The sequence below is a fragment of the Pelodiscus sinensis genome, chromosome 4 (genome assembly GCF_052426305.1).
Source record: "Pelodiscus sinensis isolate ZL-2025 chromosome 4, ASM5242630v1, whole genome shotgun sequence".
In the NCBI taxonomy this organism is placed as follows: Eukaryota; Metazoa; Chordata; order Testudines; family Trionychidae; genus Pelodiscus; species Pelodiscus sinensis.
Genome location: NC_143055.1, coordinates 28,857,468 through 28,878,534, shown reverse-complemented (window position 1 = coordinate 28,878,534; position 21,067 = coordinate 28,857,468). Strand labels below are relative to the sequence as shown.

Below are 21,067 nucleotides of genomic sequence, written 5' to 3'. Positions count from 1 at the left end.
AAGTGTAGTGCCCCCTTGTGTTAAGTTTTAGTTAAGAGGTTTTTCACCTTCATAACCTAGAGAAGATACAAACAAGTTCCCCAGAGAGGAAGACTAACTACATCATTGTCTGGTGTGGTCTTTGCTAATCCCAAATCCTACTGTCAGTGTCCTAGTGATTCCAAATATAGAGGGAAACGGAGTTTCCCAGGCTATGTGTACACCATAGACTTTTTTTTGGAAAAATGGCTATTTTTCTGAAAAACTTCACTTAAGTCCATACTGCAATCATGTTCTTTTGGAAAAAAAAAATCAAAAGGACAGAGGGGTTTTTCCGACATTGGCAAACCTCTTTCTACAAGGAAGAAGCCTTTTCCCAAAAGAGCTCTTTTGGAAAAAGGTGTGTGTGGACGGGGAAGAGGGAGTTCTTTCGAAAGAAAAGGAAAGAGAAAGAATCACAGGTGCCCTGGTGGCCACTCCATCCATAACAATCACAGCTTAAATGCAAGATAGCGTCCATTCAGTGTGGACACTATTTTTCTAAAAAGCAGATCGCTTTTTCGATGCGCTTTGGCAGTGTGGACACTCTCTTTGGAAGAAGTTTTTTTTAGAAGATCTCTTCCAAAAAAAGCTTCTTCCAAAAGAAGCCTGCAGTCTAGCCCCAATGAGAGTAAAGCCTAGGCATAAATGATATTTTAGCAGATATTGATAAATGATTTACCATTAACCGCACCCCTTTCCCAATAAAACTTCATTATTACAGACTTCACTTAATAGTTCTTCTCATCTACAATGACAGGCCATGATTATGGTATTATACACAAGAAGAAAAGATTCCACACACTGTTTCAGTTATGCTAGACCTGAAAGTGCAAGATCCTGAACAAAGTTCCAATCATCCCCCAGATATCTGCACATGCAGGGGACCTTCCACCTCCAGAGACCCTCTATATTGTCAACGGGATGCTGAATCTTCACATCCCGTTCAAAACTCAGCAGGCTCAGTTACTGCCTGCTGTTAAGCAATTGCTATTTACAGTTTGCTGAATTTCAGTGGTGTGTGAGGAAGGACCACATATAGAAAGTCCATATATTAGCTTAGCTGCTAATTTTGATTCTTTAAATTATAAATGCCATATAGATTCAACATATATCATTATGTTTGAATTCCATGGGGAAAGTTCTTTAATTAATTTCCAGCCCCTTTGAAATTATTCTAGAATAGTGGCTCTCAACTTTGCCAGATACTATACCACTTTCAGGAGTCTGATTTGTCTTGCATACTCCCAAGTTTCATCTCACTTAAAAATCACCTGTGTGACCCTTCTACTAGGTAGAGCCAGCAGCAGCCATAGCCAAGTTCAATATCTGGGGGTTCCTCTCCATACATCCAACAAAGAACTGGCTCAAGCCCCCACCTACCAACTTGGGAAATTCACACACCACCTCTTGGTGCCTCTGAGAGACAATGCTTCCCCACTCGCAAGCACAGAGTCTGAATGTAGAAAAGAAACTTTTAATAAAAAGGGAGGGAAGTAACTTGGCATTAATTTGGGAAACTGCTACAAACAGGGTTCATAAACAAAATAATGAGTAGAAGTCCCAGCCCAAGCAGGTTGGGCAATGTCCTTAAAAACCTGAGAGGAAAAGTCCAGCAATCTAAACGTTCCCTTCACATGTTCAACCTTTCTCTATGCTCTGCTCCCAGTTGCCGCCCTTGGTCAGGGCAGACCCAGAGTTCTGAGATGCATCCACAGAGTTCATCTCCCACCCTATGGTAAAGAAGCTTCTTACTCACTACGCTGGTCAATCACCATCTGCCTGCTCACTTGTCTCTGTCACCACCCTGCTGGTTATCCATCTCACCTCTCCGTCGCTGTTCATCATGCTGCTGCTGCTCTGTTGGCTGCTTGTCATGCCACCATCACTCTGCTGGCCACTCTACGCATCTCTCTGCCACTCATCTGTTGGCTCTCAATCACCATCTGCTGTCAACTTCTTGGCTGTGACTTTTGCCCATCAGTCTTAAATGATTTCAGCTCCCATTGATTTCAACTCTTAGCAAGGAGGGTAGAAAAAAAATCACAGTTCCACCACAATTAACATAAGAAGATATGCACCTAATGATGCCTATTTAATTCTGCTCTTTGAACAGGGAAGAGGGGGAGAAACAGGTCAAACTAGTCCAAGCAAGGGAAGCAGGGGCGGCCTGTGAGCTTAAGCAGTCTAGGTGGTCGCCTAAGGCGCCACCGGCCCGGGCATCCGATGATGACACACCCCATGATTACATCACGGACATTGACGGCCGTGCAGGCAGGGGCGCCGATTGCGCCTTCCGCCTGGGGTGCCAGCTGTTACAGCCAGCCTCGGGTCGCTTCTGAAGGGAAGCCATATTTCTGGGGTGGGGAACTAAGGCCTGGGGGCTGGATGCAGCCCCAAGTTTGCCTGGATCCAGCCCCCAATGTTTGGAGCTCCCCCCACAGCATTGGGGAGGCCATGCTGGTGCTCCCGCCCCCCCCTCCCCCAACGGTCCCCCTGCAGGGCTGAAGCACACAAAATCTACTAGTCTGGGAACCCCTAGATTCTGGTGTGTGAGGGGAATGTGGGGCAAAGCTGTCTCCTGCTCAGTCGGTGTCCATGTCAGTAAAGAGTCACACACACAATTACTGAAAAATAGCTCACTTTCTCATTTTTACCATAGAATTATAAATATGTTGGAATGTAAATAGTATATTTACATTTCAGTGTATAATAGCTAAATAAGTCAGTCTCTTTTTGGAATTTTAATATGTACTGATTTTGCTAGTGCTTTTTCTGTAGCTCATTGTAAACCAAGGCAAATATGAGCTGATGTACCCCATGGAAGACCTCAACACAAACCCTGGTTGAAAACCACTGTTCTAGAAGCACAAAGGGGCTGGAAAGTGGCCACAATTGGTTGTTAGAGGTGAAATCCCTGTTAGTGCAGATGTTCCATTCTGGGCTCTGAAATTTTGACTCGCCCCTTCTTGGACCAGGGAGAAGTATAAGAGCTGTGATCCTTTGTGGCAATTTTGAATTGGCAGAGGGACCCACCAGCAGCTTTACATTGTGTTACCAATGAGTGAGGCCTGAGAAGCAAAGATCCAGCTCCCTGCACAAACCTAACCTCCAGAATACCTAACAGTACAAATTGTTCCCGAAAGAACTAAATCATCCACACTGTTTTAAAAGCTAGTTACTCTAGGCACAACAATGAGCTGCCCAATGTGAGATATATTTGGGAAGATGCCTGGGACTCCATTCTAGAACGAAATGATTGAAAAGTCTTTAGAAAGTAGATCAGCTCTACTTACTAAATCAATTTTTTAATGAGTTCTCAAAGGAGACTCAGTTGAAATTTCACTGCAATAAAGGTGCAGTGCTGTCATAGGGACTGGTGCACCACAAGTGTACAGAAGTTGACAGATGATGTAATTGACAGCAGAGCACGCATGCCAGCAGAAAAATACTTGCAGCCTGAAAAAAAAGAAATGTGCTGAAAGCAGAGATGAACCATAAAAATCATTTCTGCATTCCTAGATAGTGTTAAGAAGCATTCTCCACTACAGGAGAATTCAAATGGACAATAATCTGCTTTAAAATAGTGTAACAAAGGTCCTGCCATTACAAGACACAAGAAAAGCAATTCCTGACACATACTGATATCATACCAGCATCATGTTAGCACTGTTTTCTGCCTACTAGTGCCCTCTTGTGGCACTTCTGAAAACACCATCTTCATTTCAATTTACTATCACAATAGACTAGTAGAAGGATTTCCCCCAAATTTTATCCCCCAAAATCATTTTTCTTGTTGGCTGCTTTTAATATATTTGGCCTTGTGTCCATCTTTACTAGCACCATGGCAGACTGCGGTCCGAGATTAGGAATAACTAAGCATGAGACAGGTCTCTGTGGTTGCAAAGTAGCCCTGGGTAAAGTTGTTGGAAAAGTTACAACTTGCTATTAGAACTTTTATTTAACTTATTACTATTATGATGACCATGTAGCACACCCGGTCTGGAAGCTCGGCCCGTAAGCGATTGGGGAGGGAAAGACCTCATGTGCTTCCTTGAGTGCCAAGATTCTGAATGCACTTCTAGTTCACAGCTGTCTCCAGTAGCACTGGAATCGGAGTTTGTGCACATGCTTTTCCCTAGTGTATTTTGCAAGTGAGAATTTAAAGCTCTCCTTCTCTTGGCCGTATGCCATTTTTGTTCAGCTGTTTTTGAAATGTTGAGTTCTCCTTTGTGGTGGTGTCTCCTCACAGTTCCTTCTGGGAGTCATGTGATTAGCCACACCACCATGTTTTCATGCAGTGGAGGCGGTGCCACCTTCATCCCAACATTCCACAGCATGTCCCCTCATTTCCTCCCTCCCCACCTGCCAATGCAGTCACAAAACCTGCCTCTACCTTTCCCTTTGATAATAATGCCTCAGCTCCAATGGCTAAGAATTACAGTTAACTCTGAGCAGACCCACAGATCTATCATGTGGCCCCTCAAAAGAGTGGGGCTTTCTTTCAGGACTGGCCCACAGCACAGGTCCAGGAGGTTGTGGGTCATAAAAACAACGGATTCAAAGATTTGGCTGATACACTGAAAAAGTTAGCTGCTCTGGCCTAGATCCGCAATCAGTATGAACTGGCATTGTTTCACTGAAGTTAACAGGGCTATTTACTAGACACCAGCTGGGGTTATGGACTTCTAATTCTTACACATCCCACAATTCAGTGTTTAAATACAATGACACATGTAAGAAGAGCACTTTGTGGGCAGGCCTGGAGTACAGTAGAATGAAAGCATTTGCCAATTTGCTGAATTCCAAATAGCAATAAAAGTTTGCCCTTCAAACATATCCTTATGAAACTAGGATAAAAATTACTTAGTGGCTGAGTCACAGGAATGGGGAAAGGACATTGGTCTCCACTAGAACACAGATTCTCAGCTGGGCAAGAGAGCAGGACTGGTTAACAGCTGTCAGGGAGGCCACAGCCACCCCACTGTTACCATGCTACAAAATGGATTCAGGTTAGATGGGAAGGCGGTTTTAGTATAGAAGAGGGGGTACCTGATATGGAAATAAGTACCAATGCACCAGAGGCACAGGAATCTGTCCCTGCCCTCCCCCCTTCCACACACACATCTCTATTTTCTTTCAAACACTGCTAATACAGATGTTTGCAACAGGCAATTGCATTGTTCCTTGCCAGACAAGGAAGTTCAGTCATTCAGAAAAAACAGGGCAGGGATGCTACTGAGAGCACAGTTTGTTCCAGTGGCTGTTCAGCTTATCTATGATGTGTTATTTAAATAGAGTGAAAAATGTCTGGTACTTGTATAAATAAGTTCTCTTCTCTTGTAAATAATCATCACCTAAGATTCTGTATTTTGCTTTCCTGATGAATGACTTACTGGAGTTTATTAGCACCCCCCGCAGTTACTTTAGAAATAGAGCTTTAATTTCCAATGTGAATGTTTTACGTGGTTTTAGTGCAATCACGTCCCTCACCCTTATGCCACGATGGAGAATTACGGGGCCAATGACCTGGTGAGCGCAGGTTGCCTCAGAGCACAGTCAGGAACAAAGCAGGTGAGAGCAGCCAGAGGCCAGCAATGGGACTGTGCAACGTCCTGGAAGGAAGCTATAGTTGATTCCTCAGAGAAGGATGGAGACAGGGATGCAGCAGAAGGAACTGAGTGCTGACATCTAAGCTGGAAAGTCAAAGACAAGGCCTGAAAGGGCTGAAGGTGGGGGAGCATTGAAAGGGTTCACCTGCTGATGTCTCCATGCTGGAGAGTTGGACCAGGAGAATGGGGAGAGGGCCATGAGAAGTGAAACATGCTCCCTGGTGAGGATACACTCCCAGCAGAGAGAGAGTGGGGCTGGAGGGACAGTCCTGTCAGAGGCAGAAAAGGACTGACATGGAGTCTTGGTGTGGCAGAAGACACTGATATATGGTATAGAAGGACTCCCACCTCTTAGGCTCATGGGTGTACCTGCTGGGATGAGTGGAGGTGTGGGAAATGGACAATGGGACTTTTTGCTGAGGGTCGATCTGGTTTGGTAATAAATCCAGCCCCAGGGAGAACAATTATTATGGAAAAAGAGTCATCATGGGATCTTTGATAGGGGAAACGAAGGCAAGTGTACTTGTTCTGCTGCAGAAAGAGCCACTCTAAGACAACCTTAATATTCTGAATGCTGGTATACTAATTCACATGGCACCCTCATGCAACAGTGATGCATTGATGGTGCACTTCGCAGTTAGTGGGGAGAAACAACCAATTTCAGTGGGACTATTAGTGATGTAGGTTGCCTCTCAGTATATGTAAGAATATCAGGTTCTGGTCCAGAGTCGGGATGTAAAATCCCATTTAATTGGCTAACAGGTTAAACATGCTGTTGAACTGTTAACCGATTGAAGGAAGATGAGAGAAAAGGTGCCCTGACACACCTCACGCAGAGGCTGCTCCATGGCAGGGGCGGATATAGGGCAGGGCGAACGGGGCAGCCGCCCTGGGGTCCGCGCTTAAAAAAGCCCCGCGCATGCGCCATGGCTAAGGGGGGGCCCCGCGGAGTTATGCTGCCCAGGGCCCCGCAAAACAGTCATCTGCCCCTGCTCCATGGAATGCAGGAGCAGTCCCTGCCTGCAGTGGGCTAGGCAGGGAACTGCTCCAGTCCACTGGTTAACCTTAACCTGTAAACCTTACATGTTCGGGGTAAGGCTTACCAGTTAACCAATTAACCCTTCACATCACTAGTCTAGAGAACCACAGGAATGCATGGAGGTTTACAGGAAGATAAAAATTTACCCCTTCATGCGTCCAACTTAATGATTCAATAGGAGGGGCCCAGATACCCCAGCTTGTTTTCAAAAACTAGCCGTTGAAAGGATTACATTCTTTCCCAATTCTCTTGATACTTCTGACTTAGTTTTTGAAGATCTGAGATTTTAATCCCCCTTGGTATTTTCAACAGCAGCAATGTGGCACACCTCTCTCCCGCTGATGAAGGCTAAGATGCAATTTGGCTCCTCATTTCACTCTAAGAATGGTCCTAGTGTCTCTCACAGTTCTCTCGCTATTGTTGGCTATACAGTATATGAATTCAGTGCTGTTCAAGAGCCCTGCCAACATCTAGTCTCCTGAGTAGGATCAAGTACGCATTTTACTTCATTAGTATCAAGCTCTCGGAGTTCTATAACAGTTTCTTCTTATACAAATTCAAATTAGTAATATAATACAGAGAAATCAATAGTAAGTTTGTTTTTGAAAATGTAATTTAACATTCCTATTATAGCTAATCACTGAAAAGCAACAATCGGACTTCAAAGTACATAATTAAAAACTCCAAATGCAGGGAAGGGCTGTTATCTGTATTGAACTAGAAAGATTAAAGTCTAAAATGGCTTTTCAGTTATTTCAGTCCAGTAACAAATTCCAAGCCAGTAACAGATATCCACACTGCATTTCAAACTGCGTCAGTCTCATCAGTCTTTTCTGTATAATATAACTGGCTGATAGGTGCCTTTTCAAACTATTTACACATAGCTATAGATGAGAAGTAAGTTGGGATATGAGGTACAGGATCAGAACTACAGTAGGCAGGAGAACCTGAGTTACACAGTAAAGGAAAGAAGTAAGAATGAGAAAAGAAATTTGCTTTTAAACGTATGCAATATTAAGGGATTCATTTTCAACCACTCGAGATTATCTTTTTAGGAACGTATATGGCTCCTTATCACCAGTACCTCAGCACCTCATGATCTTTCATTATTTGTCCTCATTATGCCCAGTGATGGAATGCTAAATTGTATTATACTGCTCAGCCACTAGATGATGTTGTGTGCAAAATACCTTAGTCCTCAGCCACAGCATTAAAAGATTTTATGATTAACATAACTGATGTATATAAGCAAGCTCTGTAGCCAGTCCTTACCCTGATGAAGAAGTACATGCTCTCCCTTGTGAGGTAAGGAAGAATTATACCTATTTACAGATGAGGAGCTGAAGGTCTAAGCAAGGAGGCCAACAGACTTGCTGGGCCCCTGGCCTTGGGCTGAGGCCCTCAACACTGTGCGGGGCTCCAACAGCAATTTAAAGGGCTCAAACCGCTGCTGCTGCCACATACTAGAAGCAGCAGCCAGGAGCCCAGGGCCCTTTCAAATCACCAAGCCCCAGGACAGTTGCTCCTTCCCATTCCCCATTGATGGGCCTGGGTTTAAGCGACTCACCCAGGAACCCCATGGCACAACAGGGACTTTAGCATGGGATTTGAGAAACCTCAATTTGAGAGCTAACCACCACACAAAGCAATAACTGACCTTCGTGACTGGTTCAATGCCCAAGTGAAACCAAAAGAGCCAATAAACATGAAAAATATGTATTCTGCACAAAGTTGAGAGCCAAGAACATTAACTGTTGTTATTTTTATTGTTGCATAACAAGAAGTCAGTGGATTCAGTAAAATCCTTGTGGACAATTGTTCCTGTGACAAAACTCTTATCACTGGCATCCTTTGAGCCACTTAATGGCTAACTCCTAAATCCTAGAGGTACCTTGTCAAGAATAAAAGTGAGCCATATTAGCAGGGTTGGGTGCCAATATGCCACATTGATTGTACCACTACCAAAATTGGCCCTCTTCTGCTGACAGACTACTTAAATCTCTAGGATTATCACCTGGATGACATATTACTTATACAGGCAGTCCCCGGGTTATGTACAAGATAGGGACTGTAGGTTTGTTCTTAAGTTGAATTTGTATGTAAGTCAGAACTGGTACATATTGTAGGGGAAACTCTAGCCAAACATTTCTCCAGAGCTCAGTTTTATTCTCCCACACCTCACTTCCCTCAGTCCTTTATTCTCAAGCTGAGGTGTCTGCTGAGAAAAGCCGCTCTGTGTCTCCCTCATCTGCTGGGGAGGAGGGCGCTAGCTTCGCGTCTCCCTGGTCTGCTGGGGGGAAGCAATTAGTGCGGGGTTGCCTCACCTCGTTTGTAAGTAGGGATCCGATGTAAGTCGGATCCATGTAACCTGGGGACTGCCTGTACATGTATTTAACAGTCTGTGGACTGTAAGTATATTTGAATATTTATTCTAGATTCCCCTATACTATTTCTATACTTTCTATGTTAGCTTCACAATAGTATAAAAGCTCTGTAAATATTACATGTCCTTTATCTAATACAAAATATAGGTGAATACACTTTCTAGACAAACTCCCCACCCCCCAAAAAACAGAACAAAATCACCCTTACATATCTTGGAGATTTTTTTTAGCTACCAGAAATGTGAACATTTAAGCACCTTAGTCTGAGGGTAACATTATATATGATGGAATACGACATCCCCTTCTCCCCCCGAAAGATATATAGAAACCAGAACAGCAGAGATTGAAAGAGCTGAAATTTTATAGCTGTACTCTGAGTTGATTGGCATGTATCCAGAGACTTGTTGCATTTACTGAACTATACATACCTCAGAATCTTAGAAAATTTAAAGACAGTGTTTTTATTATGGTTCATACTCCTATAATGTCTTTTTATTTTGAGCCCTCCAGCTGCAAGTTGTTTTAGCAAAGAGTGCATGATTGTCAGAGAATTGCCTTTATAATTTGTTACTAGATGCTGAGATCGGTATGATGTTTCATTTCTGTGCCCAGGGTTTATTATAATCACTTTACTGGGCCATGCTTGGAATATATAATTAAACTGTTTGTATTTACATCCACATCAGTTTATTTTGCACTGTGCACCCCTCTCCTCCCCAGTACACATCTGAAGATTTCATTTGGATGCGTATAACTAGTTTAAGTCTTTTGCTTGTCTGACCGTTCTAGAAAATGCATGAGTATGATAGCCTGCATGTGATTTAAAGTGAAATAGATCCACCATTGTCGGTAACCCAGTATTGTGATTTCAACACAATGATCCTTGATTTTAATTAGTTATTAGTACAGGATTAGCACAAGCATTCAAAAATCACGAGCCAGCCCCCAGAGATTTTAAATAAATACAGAGTTAAGATGAACTTAAAATATCAAGAAACTTGCACTAAAATTGCAAGTTGCCAACACTATGAGGTTTCTTTTTAATAACAAAAATGCTTGACAGAGAGCCATCTGCAAAGCAATGCACCAATCTTAACATTAGATCAACCCTTTATGTTACATTGAACCAAGGGGGAAAAATCCCCAGCCCTGTAACAGGAGCACCATTTCAGATTCTGGGATGGGATGCAACTTATTCAGTGGGCTACCTAGACACTTGGAAACACTAGTGGGGCTGTGTCTACACTGCCAAAGCGATCTTGCACCAAAGCGGCCGCTCTTGCACAAAAACTTGCTGCCTGTCTACACTGGCATTGTGTTCTTGCGCAAGTAAACTGACGTTCTAATGTATAAAATCAGGGCTTCTTGCGCAAGAACTATGATGCTCCCACTCAGGAATAAGCCCTCTTGCACAACTGTTCTTGCACAAGAGGCTAGTGTAGCCAGGCAACATGAATTTCTTGCGCAAGAAAGCCCTACGGTTAAAATGGCCATCAGAGCTTTCTTGCACAAGAGAGTGTTTACACTGTCATGGATGCTTTTGCGCAAAAGCACATGCCAGTGTAGATGCTCTCTTCTGAAAGAGTTTTTGCACAAGGACTCTTCCTCAAAAGAGTTTTTTGCGTGAGAACGCGCCAGTGTAGATGTAGCCTAGTTGTTTGAAAGATAACTTAGCAATTAGCTTTATGCTGTATCTTTTATGAACTTTCTAGTTCTTATTGGAATCTTGTTATAGCTTTGGCCTTCACAACATCTCCTCGCAAAGGATTCCACAGATTGATTGAAGAAATACTTTATTTTGATTGGTTTAAATCTGCTGGCTATTAATTTCATTGGGTGACACCTAGTTCTTGTGTTATGTGAAGGAATAACTATTTCCTTATTCTATTTTTCCACATCATTCTTAATTTTAGAAACTTCTACCATATCTCTTCTTAATTATCTCTTTCCAAGATGAAAAGTCCCAGTCTTTTGAATCTCTCCTAACACAGAATAATAATTTCTGTTTTCCTTCGCTGTACTTTTTCCAAATCCAATACTTTTTTTGAGATGGGGGCAGATCAAATCTCATACAGTATTCAATATGTGGGCACATCATGGATTTATACAGAGCCATTATATCTTCTGTCTTATTATTTATCCCTTACTTAATGATTCCCAATATTCTGTTATCTTTTTGATTGCTTCTGCTCATTGAATGATGTTTCCAAAGATGTTTCCAAAGAACTATCCACAGTAATTCTGAGACCCCTTGACAGGTTCTTCCAATTTAGACACTATCTTTCATATAGCTGGGATTATATTTTGCTATGTGCCTTAACTTTGCATTTATTAACATGAATTTCTGCCATTGTGTTGCCCAGTCACTCAGTTTTATGAGATTCCTTTGTAACTCTTGGCAGTTTCATTTGGACTTAACTATCTTGAGTAATTTTGTATCATCTGCAAATTTTGCAACCTCACTGCGTACTCCTTTTTCCAGTTCATTTATAAATACGCTGAACATTACAGACCCCCTGAGTGACATCACTATTTACCTCTATCCAATCTCACCATTTATTCCTACCCTTTGTTTCCTATCTTTTAACTGGAGTGCCCGGCAATGTTTTCAGGATCATTTAACAATCCTTAATTTACTTTAATGACAAGCCTTTTGTTATCTCAGTCATTCTGTCTCTGTTTACAAACAAACTCCCTACCCCAAAAGCTGTGCTGCTCCCATCTTCCAAACGCTGTGCGGCAGCTAAGATCTCTATCAGGGGCTAGGGCAGTGGTCACCAACCAGTCAATCAGGATCTACTAGTAGATCCTGGAGCCTCTGATGGGTGATCCTGACTGGTTTGTCTGCGAGGCTATCAACTGCCAGTTGCCCTCCTGCCACTGCTATTCTTTTCCTGCCCTCTGTCTTGTAGCTGCCCCAACCCCAGGAGTCTCCTGCTTGTTCTGCAGTGTGAGGGAGGCATAGGAGCCAGGCACTGATATCAGTGAGTCATACTCTCCTCTGTGGAAATGGAGTACAGGCATAGTGAAGCAGGGGCAGAGCCTTGGAGAAGGGGCAAGGTATATTTGGGTGTGAGGTAGATCCTAGACTGACAAATTCAGAAAGTGATCTTGTGTTTAAAAAGGTTGGAGACCACTTGGCTAGCATATGTAGACCTCCTCTAGAAACTCGGGGGAGGAAAGAGAAGACTAAGAGACTAGAGTGTCACACTCTCCTAAATGGCGATGCTGCCCTGGAACCTCCTCTGCTAAAAAAAGAAGGAATTAAAAGCCTTCCTTTTCTCCTGCAGTCTGCCTGGAGTACTTAGAAAACCAAACGCATTGGATACAGTATCCAGGTGATGAGAGCAGAGAGCAGCCAGTGTAGAGGTTGTCAGGGGAACAGTTCCACACACAAACTTGCCCATCATTATGCAGAAGGCCTTGAATTTTCCACTCACCACTAATAGTTGGTTTTAACATAAAATGTCATTATTAGTGGTATAACATGAAGCTGAAAACAAGACACTGACATGAGGCAAATGATGTGATTACTGCACATGAACAGGATGACACGTCCATGTAGGCTGCTCTAGAGTGCTGGGAAATTCAGTGTCTTCATTCTGCAACTCACAAATGTAACTGTGGGACGTTTCAACAAAATGGGTATTTTTGCATTGAAAAAATCAGTGAAAATTATGAATTTCTACATGAGCCTGAGCCAAAGGTGGCAGATAAAAGACTCAGCTGGAGAAGGCAAGGCCCAGCCCCCTCCTGCCCCTTCCACCCAAGGCCCCGCTCCTTCAGCAAGCCCCACCCAATCCGAGCCAGATCCTTCCTGCCTTCCTGCCCCAGCCTTCCCTTAACTACATTACCCACGGCCTATGGCTTGAGCCTTGATGGTATGTGATACACTAAGCGGCTAATCCAGGTTTCACTGGCTAAGTATACAGTATTCTTCTGGGGGGGCTGCATGTGTGGCGTTTAATATAAACTGATTCAAAAGTTGAATTAGCTATCTTCGCCTGCTCAGGCAGTTTCACTGAAGTAACTGAATTAAGCTTCATAGATTCATAGACTTTAAGGTCAGAAGGGACCATTATGATCATCTAGTCTGACCCCCTGCACAGTGCAGGCCACAGAATCTCAACCACCCCTCTTAGAATAATCCTCTCACCTATATCAAAGATATTGAAGCATTCAAATACTTTGAAGGACCCAACATGCAGAGAGTCCTTCAGCTGTGATCTGTGCCCAATGCTACAGAGGAAGGCGAAAAACCTCCAGAGCCTCTGCCAATCTACCCTGGAGGAAAATTCCTTCCCGACCCCAAATATGGCGATCAGCTAAACCCTGAGCATGTGGGCAAGACTCACCAGCCAGACACCCAGAAAGTTCCCTATAGCAACTCCTATCATCCCTCCATTGACCTATTTCCAACTGATAATGAATGGTCAATTAGTTACCAAGATCATGTTATTTCATCCAACCATCCCCTTATCATAGAATCATAGAACTGGAAGAGACCCCAGAAGGTCATCAAGTCCAGCCCCCCGCTCTAGGCAGGACCAATCCCATCTAAATCAACCCGGCCAGGGCTTTGTCAAGCCGAGACTTAAATACCTCTAGGGATGGAGACTCCACTACTTCCCTAGGTAACCCATTCCAATGCTTCACTACCCTCCTAGTGAAATAGTTTTTCCTAATATCCAATCTGGACCTCTCCCACCACAACTTGAGACCATTGCTCCTTGTTCTGCCATCTGTCACTACTGAGAACAGCCTCTCTCCATCCTCTTTGGAACCTCCCTTCAGGAAGTTGAAGGCTGCTATCAAATCCCCCCTCACTCTTCGCTTCTGCAGACTAAACAGACCCAAGTCCCTCAGCCTCTCCTCGTAGGTCATATGCTCCAGCCCCCTAATCATTTTGGTTGCCCTCCGCTGGACCCTCTCCAATGCTTCCGCATCCTTTTTGTAGTGGGGGGCCCAGAACTGGACACAATACTCCAGATGTGGCCTCACCAAAGCCGAATAAAGGGGAATGATGACATCTCTGGATCTGCTGGCAATGCTCCTCTTAATGCAACCTAATATGCCATTAGCCTTCTTGGCTACAAGGGCACACTGTTGACTCATATCTAGCTTCTCATCCACTGTAACCCCCAGGTCCTTTTCTGCAGAACTGCAACTTAACTGGTTGGTCCCCAGCCTGTAACTATGCTTGGGATTCTTCCGTCCCAAGTGCAGGACTCTACACTTGTCTTTGTTGAATCTCATGAGATTTCTAGTGGCCCAATCCTCCAATTTGTCTAAGTCACTCTCTGTCCTATCTCTGCCCTTAAGCGTATCTACCTCTCCCCCCAGCTTAGTGTCATCTGCAAACTTGCTGAGGGTGCAATCTATCCCCTCATCCAGGTCATTAATAAAGATATTGAACAAAACCGGTCCTAGAACCGAACCTTGGGGCACTCCACTAGAAACCGACCACCATCCTGACATCGAACCGTTGATCACTACCCGCTGGGCCCGGCCTTCTAGCCATCTTTCTATCCATCTTACCGTCCATTTATCCAATCCACATTCCCTTAACTTGCTGGCAAGAATATTGTGGGAGACCGTATCAAAAGCCTTGCTAAAGTCAAGGTATATAACATCCACTGACTTTCCCATGTCCACCGAGCCAGTTACCTCATCATAGAAGCTAATCAGATTGGTCAGGCACGACTTGCCCTTTGTGAATCTCTTAGTAAGTAACACAATTATTTTCTTCAAAATCACTCCTGGTCTCTTCAAACTCAAAAACAAGTCACATATGTGCTATTACATGCATAATAAGAATTCAGAAGCAGAAGTATTACTTCTTGAGCTTAAGGTGAATCTTCATTCTTCATCTGTAGGATTGTGGAAGTTCTGTTATTGTTCTTGGCCTGCAGACACTACAGGGAAGGGACCTGTAAAAGCTATTACTCAACAACAGAAGCTGTGTGAAAATATTCATGCCCCAAAAGCTAAACACAGTAAATTCTTTGCTTTTTTTTCACTGTTCTATTTACGTAGAGAAATTTCTGCCTCTTGAGTGAAACGCAGCGTTGCGGTCAAAAAACTGCGTTGTCAAAGTAGTCCTTTTCCTGCCTACTAGAAAATTATGCAAGGTTGTGTACTGCAGGTGTTACAGCTGCAGCTTCAGTAATGTAAACAAACTATTGAGTTAAAAGCATATTCAGTCTGGAATAGTAGAAACTAACAGGATTTGTAGTGGACTGCATTTCTAAACTCTGCCTCATGTAAACCCAGAGTGGAAGAATATCCAGATTGGACAGTACAGGGCCCCTGAAATGCTGGGCACAGGAGAAACAAAGGGAGCATGAAGTGTTGGTATTAGTGGGAGGCAAGGAACGGGGGCAAAAAGATGATACAATAGAATGTCTATTCTCCTCACTTCTCTTGAGTTGGTTTTAACTGTAGACATTCCTAGGGAAAGAAGTGATTATGATGGATATGAAAACAGACATGCATTCTTAAAGATTCCACACCCACTTTATTTCAGCCAAATAAATCAAAGTCTATTAGTAGTAGTACTTGTGCCTAGAGGTTGCAATCAATGTTTAGGGCCATTTTGCACTAGACGCAGTAAAGATGAATAAAGTCCCTGCTCCAGAGAGCTCACAAACTAAAATTATGATAGGTACGCTGATGGCGGAAATTGAACTAGGGCTCTCCAGAGCCAAAGGCATAAATTCCTACAATTTGAGCTAAATGGCCAGGCTGAGAGCGCTAGCAGACCCATATCCTCTATGGACTGGGCACAAGGCGGGATATGTAACACTTCCTGTGTTACAATGGCCATACACAGTAGGCAGATGAAACGGTAGGGTTACCATAATTGAACTTTCCAAAAAGAGGACACCTGGTGCCTGCTGATCCCGCTTTGGAAGCAGCTGCTCCACTCACACAGGAGGCCGGGCTCAGGAGCTGGCAAACGTGTCCCAGTGCATGCCAAGCTTGGGGCTCTGGCTGCCACCTTGCTGCTGCCAGGGCTGCTGTTGCCCCCGCTGGCGCTCATGGTGGCAGGAGACACCGCATGGAGGGCTCCTGCTTCCCCGCTGCACTGCCCCAAGATGCATGGCAGTGCAGGCTCCAGCAGTGCCACCAACCCCGGCTGCTGTGAGGCCAGGAGGAGAGAGTGGGGGGCCAGAGAAGCTGCTGGCTGGGGCCTGTCCTGGAACATGGAGTTAAAGGCACCAAGCAGACAAGAAGCTAGAAAAGGAACCCAAGAATCCTGCCTCCCCTCCCCCAGAGCCAGGCACCCCAGCCCCCCTCTAATCCAATGCCCCTTCCCTCCCCCAGAGCCAGGCATCCCCAGCACCCCCCTCCCATCATGTTTCCCTTTCCCCCAGAGCCAGGCACCACCAGCTTCCCCTGCTCTAACCCACCCCTCCCCCAGAGCCAGTCACTACCAGCTCCCCCTCCTTTAACCCAAAGCCCTACCCCTCCCTCAGAACCAGGCACCCCCCAGCCTACCTGCTCTAACCAAATGCCCTTCCCCTCCTGCAGAGCCAGGGACATAACCTAGAAGGGCAGAGGGTAATGAGCGGTCTCTCCATGGGAGGAGTCAACCCTCCCCCCCCGACATCGGACCTGCACTGGGTCTTACCGGAACGTCCACCGCTGTGGCCACAACCTTTTCCCACCAGGTGGTGGGGCACATGCACAGACAGGCTGTTAACCATCTGGGTGCACAGCTCTGAACATTCAGTTTGACAGGCACGTGCCCCCGTGCCCAGTCCCCTCCCTGATCCCCTTTGCAAAGCAAAATCCTGGACATTTTTAGCCATTTAAAAAATCAGGCTGGCAGAGATTTAATAAGTGAAAAGGAGGAAATGGCTGGGAAAAACCGGACATATGGTAACCTTACTGACTCAGGCGTGCAGGGTTCATGCTAAAAACAGTGCTGACGTGCTTGGGCTGAGCCCAGGATCTGAGTACAACCTGGTGAGATCTGAGACTTTCAGAGCCAGGCTCCAGTCTGAGCAGGAATGTCTACACTACTATTTTTAGTTCCACAGCATGAGCTCCACCAGCCTCAGTCAATTGACCTAGGTTTTGAGACTTGCTACACTGCTGTGAATTTTTTTGAAGTCTAGACATATCCTGAGGAGCTGTGGGGGAGACCTTACATTCTGTGCATGCCTTTTCTGTACCTCCAACGTTGAACTCGCAACTTTATAGAAGGGTGGCTTCCTTTTTAGAAGGTTCTAATTCAGACAAAAATGCGCTTTCTAATTTTTCAGAATCTTACTATATTTATGCCATTTGCATTGAATTTTAGGGCTCTGACGACTGAATTTTATGCTTATGGTTGGCAATGCTATGAGTCAGTTGCCCTGGGTTCTGAGGGTGTATCTACACTGCACCATTAGCTTGAAATAAGCTATGCAATTTGAGCTATGCAAATTGCGTAGGTTATTTTGAGTGTATTTTGAAATAGCTTATTTTGGTCCACACCGCACCACATTTCAAAATAAACTGCTATTCTGAAATTTCTCTTAATCCTCCTGGAACAAGATTTACACAGGGACATCAGAACAGTGTGCCCGTTATTTTGAAATATATTTTGAAATAACGGACTTGTTCGAAAGATGTGGAATAGCTATGTTGGGATACCAGAAGTATCCCAAAAGAACGCCACAGTGTAGACGTACCCGAAGAGTCACTGTGGTGTAAATGTTCCCTGAGCGAGGCACTGCTCAACCCATTCCTAACCAGTACAATGGGGGAACTGCTGTTGCTTTCTCCTCTATTCTTCCCCATCCTTTCAGACATTCTCCAAGAGGACATTTTGTGGCTCTAACACCACACAAAAACTTACTTCTCCTGGATATTATATCATCTTTAGCTGAACCCAAGAGTAAACCCTATTGTACCATGGAATGAGCAACACAAAATATACCAAAGCATTTTCAGCACCAAAAGAAATAAATTGAGACCCCTGAAACATTCGTGTATGGAAAAGAAAATATCTATAGAAAAAGATTTGACCGGTTGTCTTTAAAGGAGCACATATGCACATTTACACCACTTTAATTATTGTAAATGGAACTGTGAATGAACCATGGCACTAATAACACCTGTAGTATCTGAGCTTATGTTATGGCTATATTAATTGAACTAACTCTATGAGCAAGGAGTGCCTTAATATCATTCTAATATGATCATCCTTTGTTTTGCTGGGAGATTAAAAATAAACCATTCATTGATGTGGGACCTTAGAGTAGTTTTGTTCTGCTATTGCAAAGCCAGCTAGGCACACCCGGAACATGTTTCTCCACTACCTTGCACACTGTGGAGCCAACAACATTTGTGCAAAATAAATCAAAAGGGGGTAGAAGACAATGGCAAGTCAGAAAAGAAGCACTTTGCACTCGCTTTGCAGAGATAAATGACTCCACAAGGTGCAGATTAGGGATGTAATAGTGTAGTCAATTAACCAATTAATTGATAAGCAAAAGCTTATAGGTTAATGCTATAGACTGCACACATTTCTCTCCCCCTTGCCAGTAATTTTTTAGCAGGCTGGTGAGCAGCCTGGCTCAGCCCTGGCTTGTAATGGGTCTGGGACCCACCCCTGCTGTGGCTCTGTATTTAAAGTGTATCAGGAGCCAGCTGGGCAGGCAGTCCGGCTCAGTTCTGGCATGTGCCAGGTCCGGGAGCTCAGACCGCCCCCCCCCCCCCCCCAAGACAGGGGCTGCTGCCACCCCATGCTGCTGCCTCTTTATCAGAGGCAGTAGCACAGGGCGACAGGCAGCTGGTCAGCAAGGGGAGCTTTTTTGCCAACAGCTCTGGTTCACTGGGCTGGACACTCTGCTTCTCTTTGGACCCAGAGTTAGTCTATATCTCTGAGTCTGTCCCAGGTAGTACTTTCCCAAAGAGCCCCATTTACTTACAGCCTCCTCCTGTATACTGGTTTGTGTAGCCCTTCTCAGGCACCACCAGAGTCTCTCCTTTCTAGGGCAATCAGCAGCAATTGAAGCAGCCTGCTAGATCCAAGCCCCGCAGGCTCTCAGTCCCAGGCTGTAACTGCAACACAACAGCTCCTGGACTGGATAAAAGGCTCTTCCATAGCAGCCTGGCTCCCCCCTCCCAAAATGGAAAGCCCCAGACTACCAAGCACCTCTCTCAACATGCCCAGACAAGCCCTCTTTCTTGGTTTCCTTAGGGGGTCATGGGAGTTGTAGTCTTTAGGTCTAGATTGCAGCACACAGGATCCTCCCAGAAAAAGTGAGAGGTATCTTTAGAAAGGGGACAACATTAGTCTCTAATGTGCTACAAGACTACTCATTGTTTTTAAGGTTACAGACTAACACAGCTACCCCTCTGAGACTTTTCATTCTCAGGGACAGTTTAGCCTTTAGTTAAAGTGCATATTAGTAAATCTAGCTCCTGGGTCACAGGAAACTCAATTCCTTCCTGGTGTAACATTGACTTCAGTGGAATAACAAAGGGAATGAATTTGGCCAATTTATTTTATTTCTAATATATGCTGAGACAAATGTCATGTGGAAACAAACCCTATGAAACACCAGCAAACTCTGAGCCAAAGGGAAGAGTCACTAAATGATTAACCCAGATGGACTCTGTAATCCCATTAAATCCTTCCCTTAAATCTAATGGGAAAGTCAAGAGGAGGAAGCCAATCAGAGCTGCATGCTGCATAAAGGGTCCCTACAGTTTCCAACCCCTTCTGTTACATTAGTACTATGGGTGTTCTTACCTTAAGGGCACACCTTCAAGTTCTGTGCCTCCTCTGAACACAGCAGAAGCCAGCACTAGTTCCTGCAGGACACCATACATCTGGAAGCATGTCTGAGGGGTTGAGTGCTGCTGCTTTTTAGCTTCCCACAACATCACATAGTGGTAGAAATGCATTATTGCAGGATGGGAAAAATACAAGCCTCTATTCCCAAGATGAGCAATACTTTTTATTGGAGGAGGAGGAGGGGGAGGGGTGAGCAATCCAAGATTTTGTTAAATGGTCAAGAGCCACACTTTTCTATAGAGGAGGTGTGGGATGTGGGACAGAAGTTAGGTGCAGAAGGGAGCTAGGGATAGGGGACTGGGTTACAGGAGAGGGTGTGGGGTCTGAGAGGGAGTTTGAGTGAAGTAAGGGGTTGTGACATGGGGCAGGGGATTGGGATATGGGTGCAGGAGAGGATTCTGGCCTGGGGGAAGGGCGTAGCAGGATGCAGGGTCTGGGAGGGAGTTGGGGTGCAGGGGGGCCTGGGGTGCCAGAGGCAGGCTCTGGCCAGGAAGTGCTTGCCTAAGCATCCCCTGGCCAACAGCACTATCAAGCAGGCTTCCCTGCCTGCCAGCAACCCCTGGCTGGCTGTTTCATTTGCCTCTGTGCTGTGTGCGTGTGTGTGTGGTGGGGGGGAGCTTCACAAGCTGCCCATGCCCCCAGCAAAATCTCTCAGCTAGTATTGGGTAGAAAGCAGCCAATGGGAGCTGAGAAATTGTGCTGCACTGCTCAGCACAGTGCAGCACACTGCTAAGTCTCTTAGCTCCCATTATCCAGTTTCCAACCAAAAGGAGCTGAGAGACTTTGCTGGGAGTGGGGACAGCATGCAAAGCCACCCCTTTCCCCACAGCAGAGAGCCACAGGGAGCAGTGAGCCCCTCTGAGTGGCGCTGTTCCATGCCACAGAGGCAAGCAGGCTGAATTAAGAAGCTTGGTAGGCTGCATCTTGCCTACCCCTGCTCTATTCACACTCCCCATCCCCCATTTCTCTCTTTCTCTCTCTCTCTCTCTTTGTTTTAATCATTTTGTCTTTGAAAGGCTGGATGGTATTGGAACCCCTTGGTTCTGCAGACCAGGAGGGGCTAAAGGGGCAGACAGATGTAAACATTATAATTAAACATGCACAGAACATTCACAAACCTGCCCATTCAGAAGGTCTCTCTCTCTCCCTGCCCCCTTTGAGTCGGGGCGGGGTGGGGGGGGGATAATGGTGGCATTGGTACCATACACTTTCTTGACTA

General features: G+C 44.9%; 1 protein-coding gene across 2 annotated transcripts in view; it reads right to left on the bottom strand.

The window, feature by feature from the left end:
* The window catches only part of C1QTNF7 (C1q and TNF related 7), a 136,603-nt gene extending 116,668 nt beyond the window's left edge, over window positions 1-19,935 (bottom strand). The window contains exon 1 of one of the 2 annotated variants that reach the window (XM_025178425.3): window positions 19,804-19,935. The gene's annotated coding sequence lies outside the window, so the exon portion shown is untranslated. Of the gene's footprint in view, window positions 1-18,976; window positions 19,170-19,803 lie in introns of those variants that run through there. The other variant, XM_075930712.2, reaches the window with a different exon arrangement.
* Between the last annotated feature and the right edge of the window lie 1,132 nt (window positions 19,936-21,067).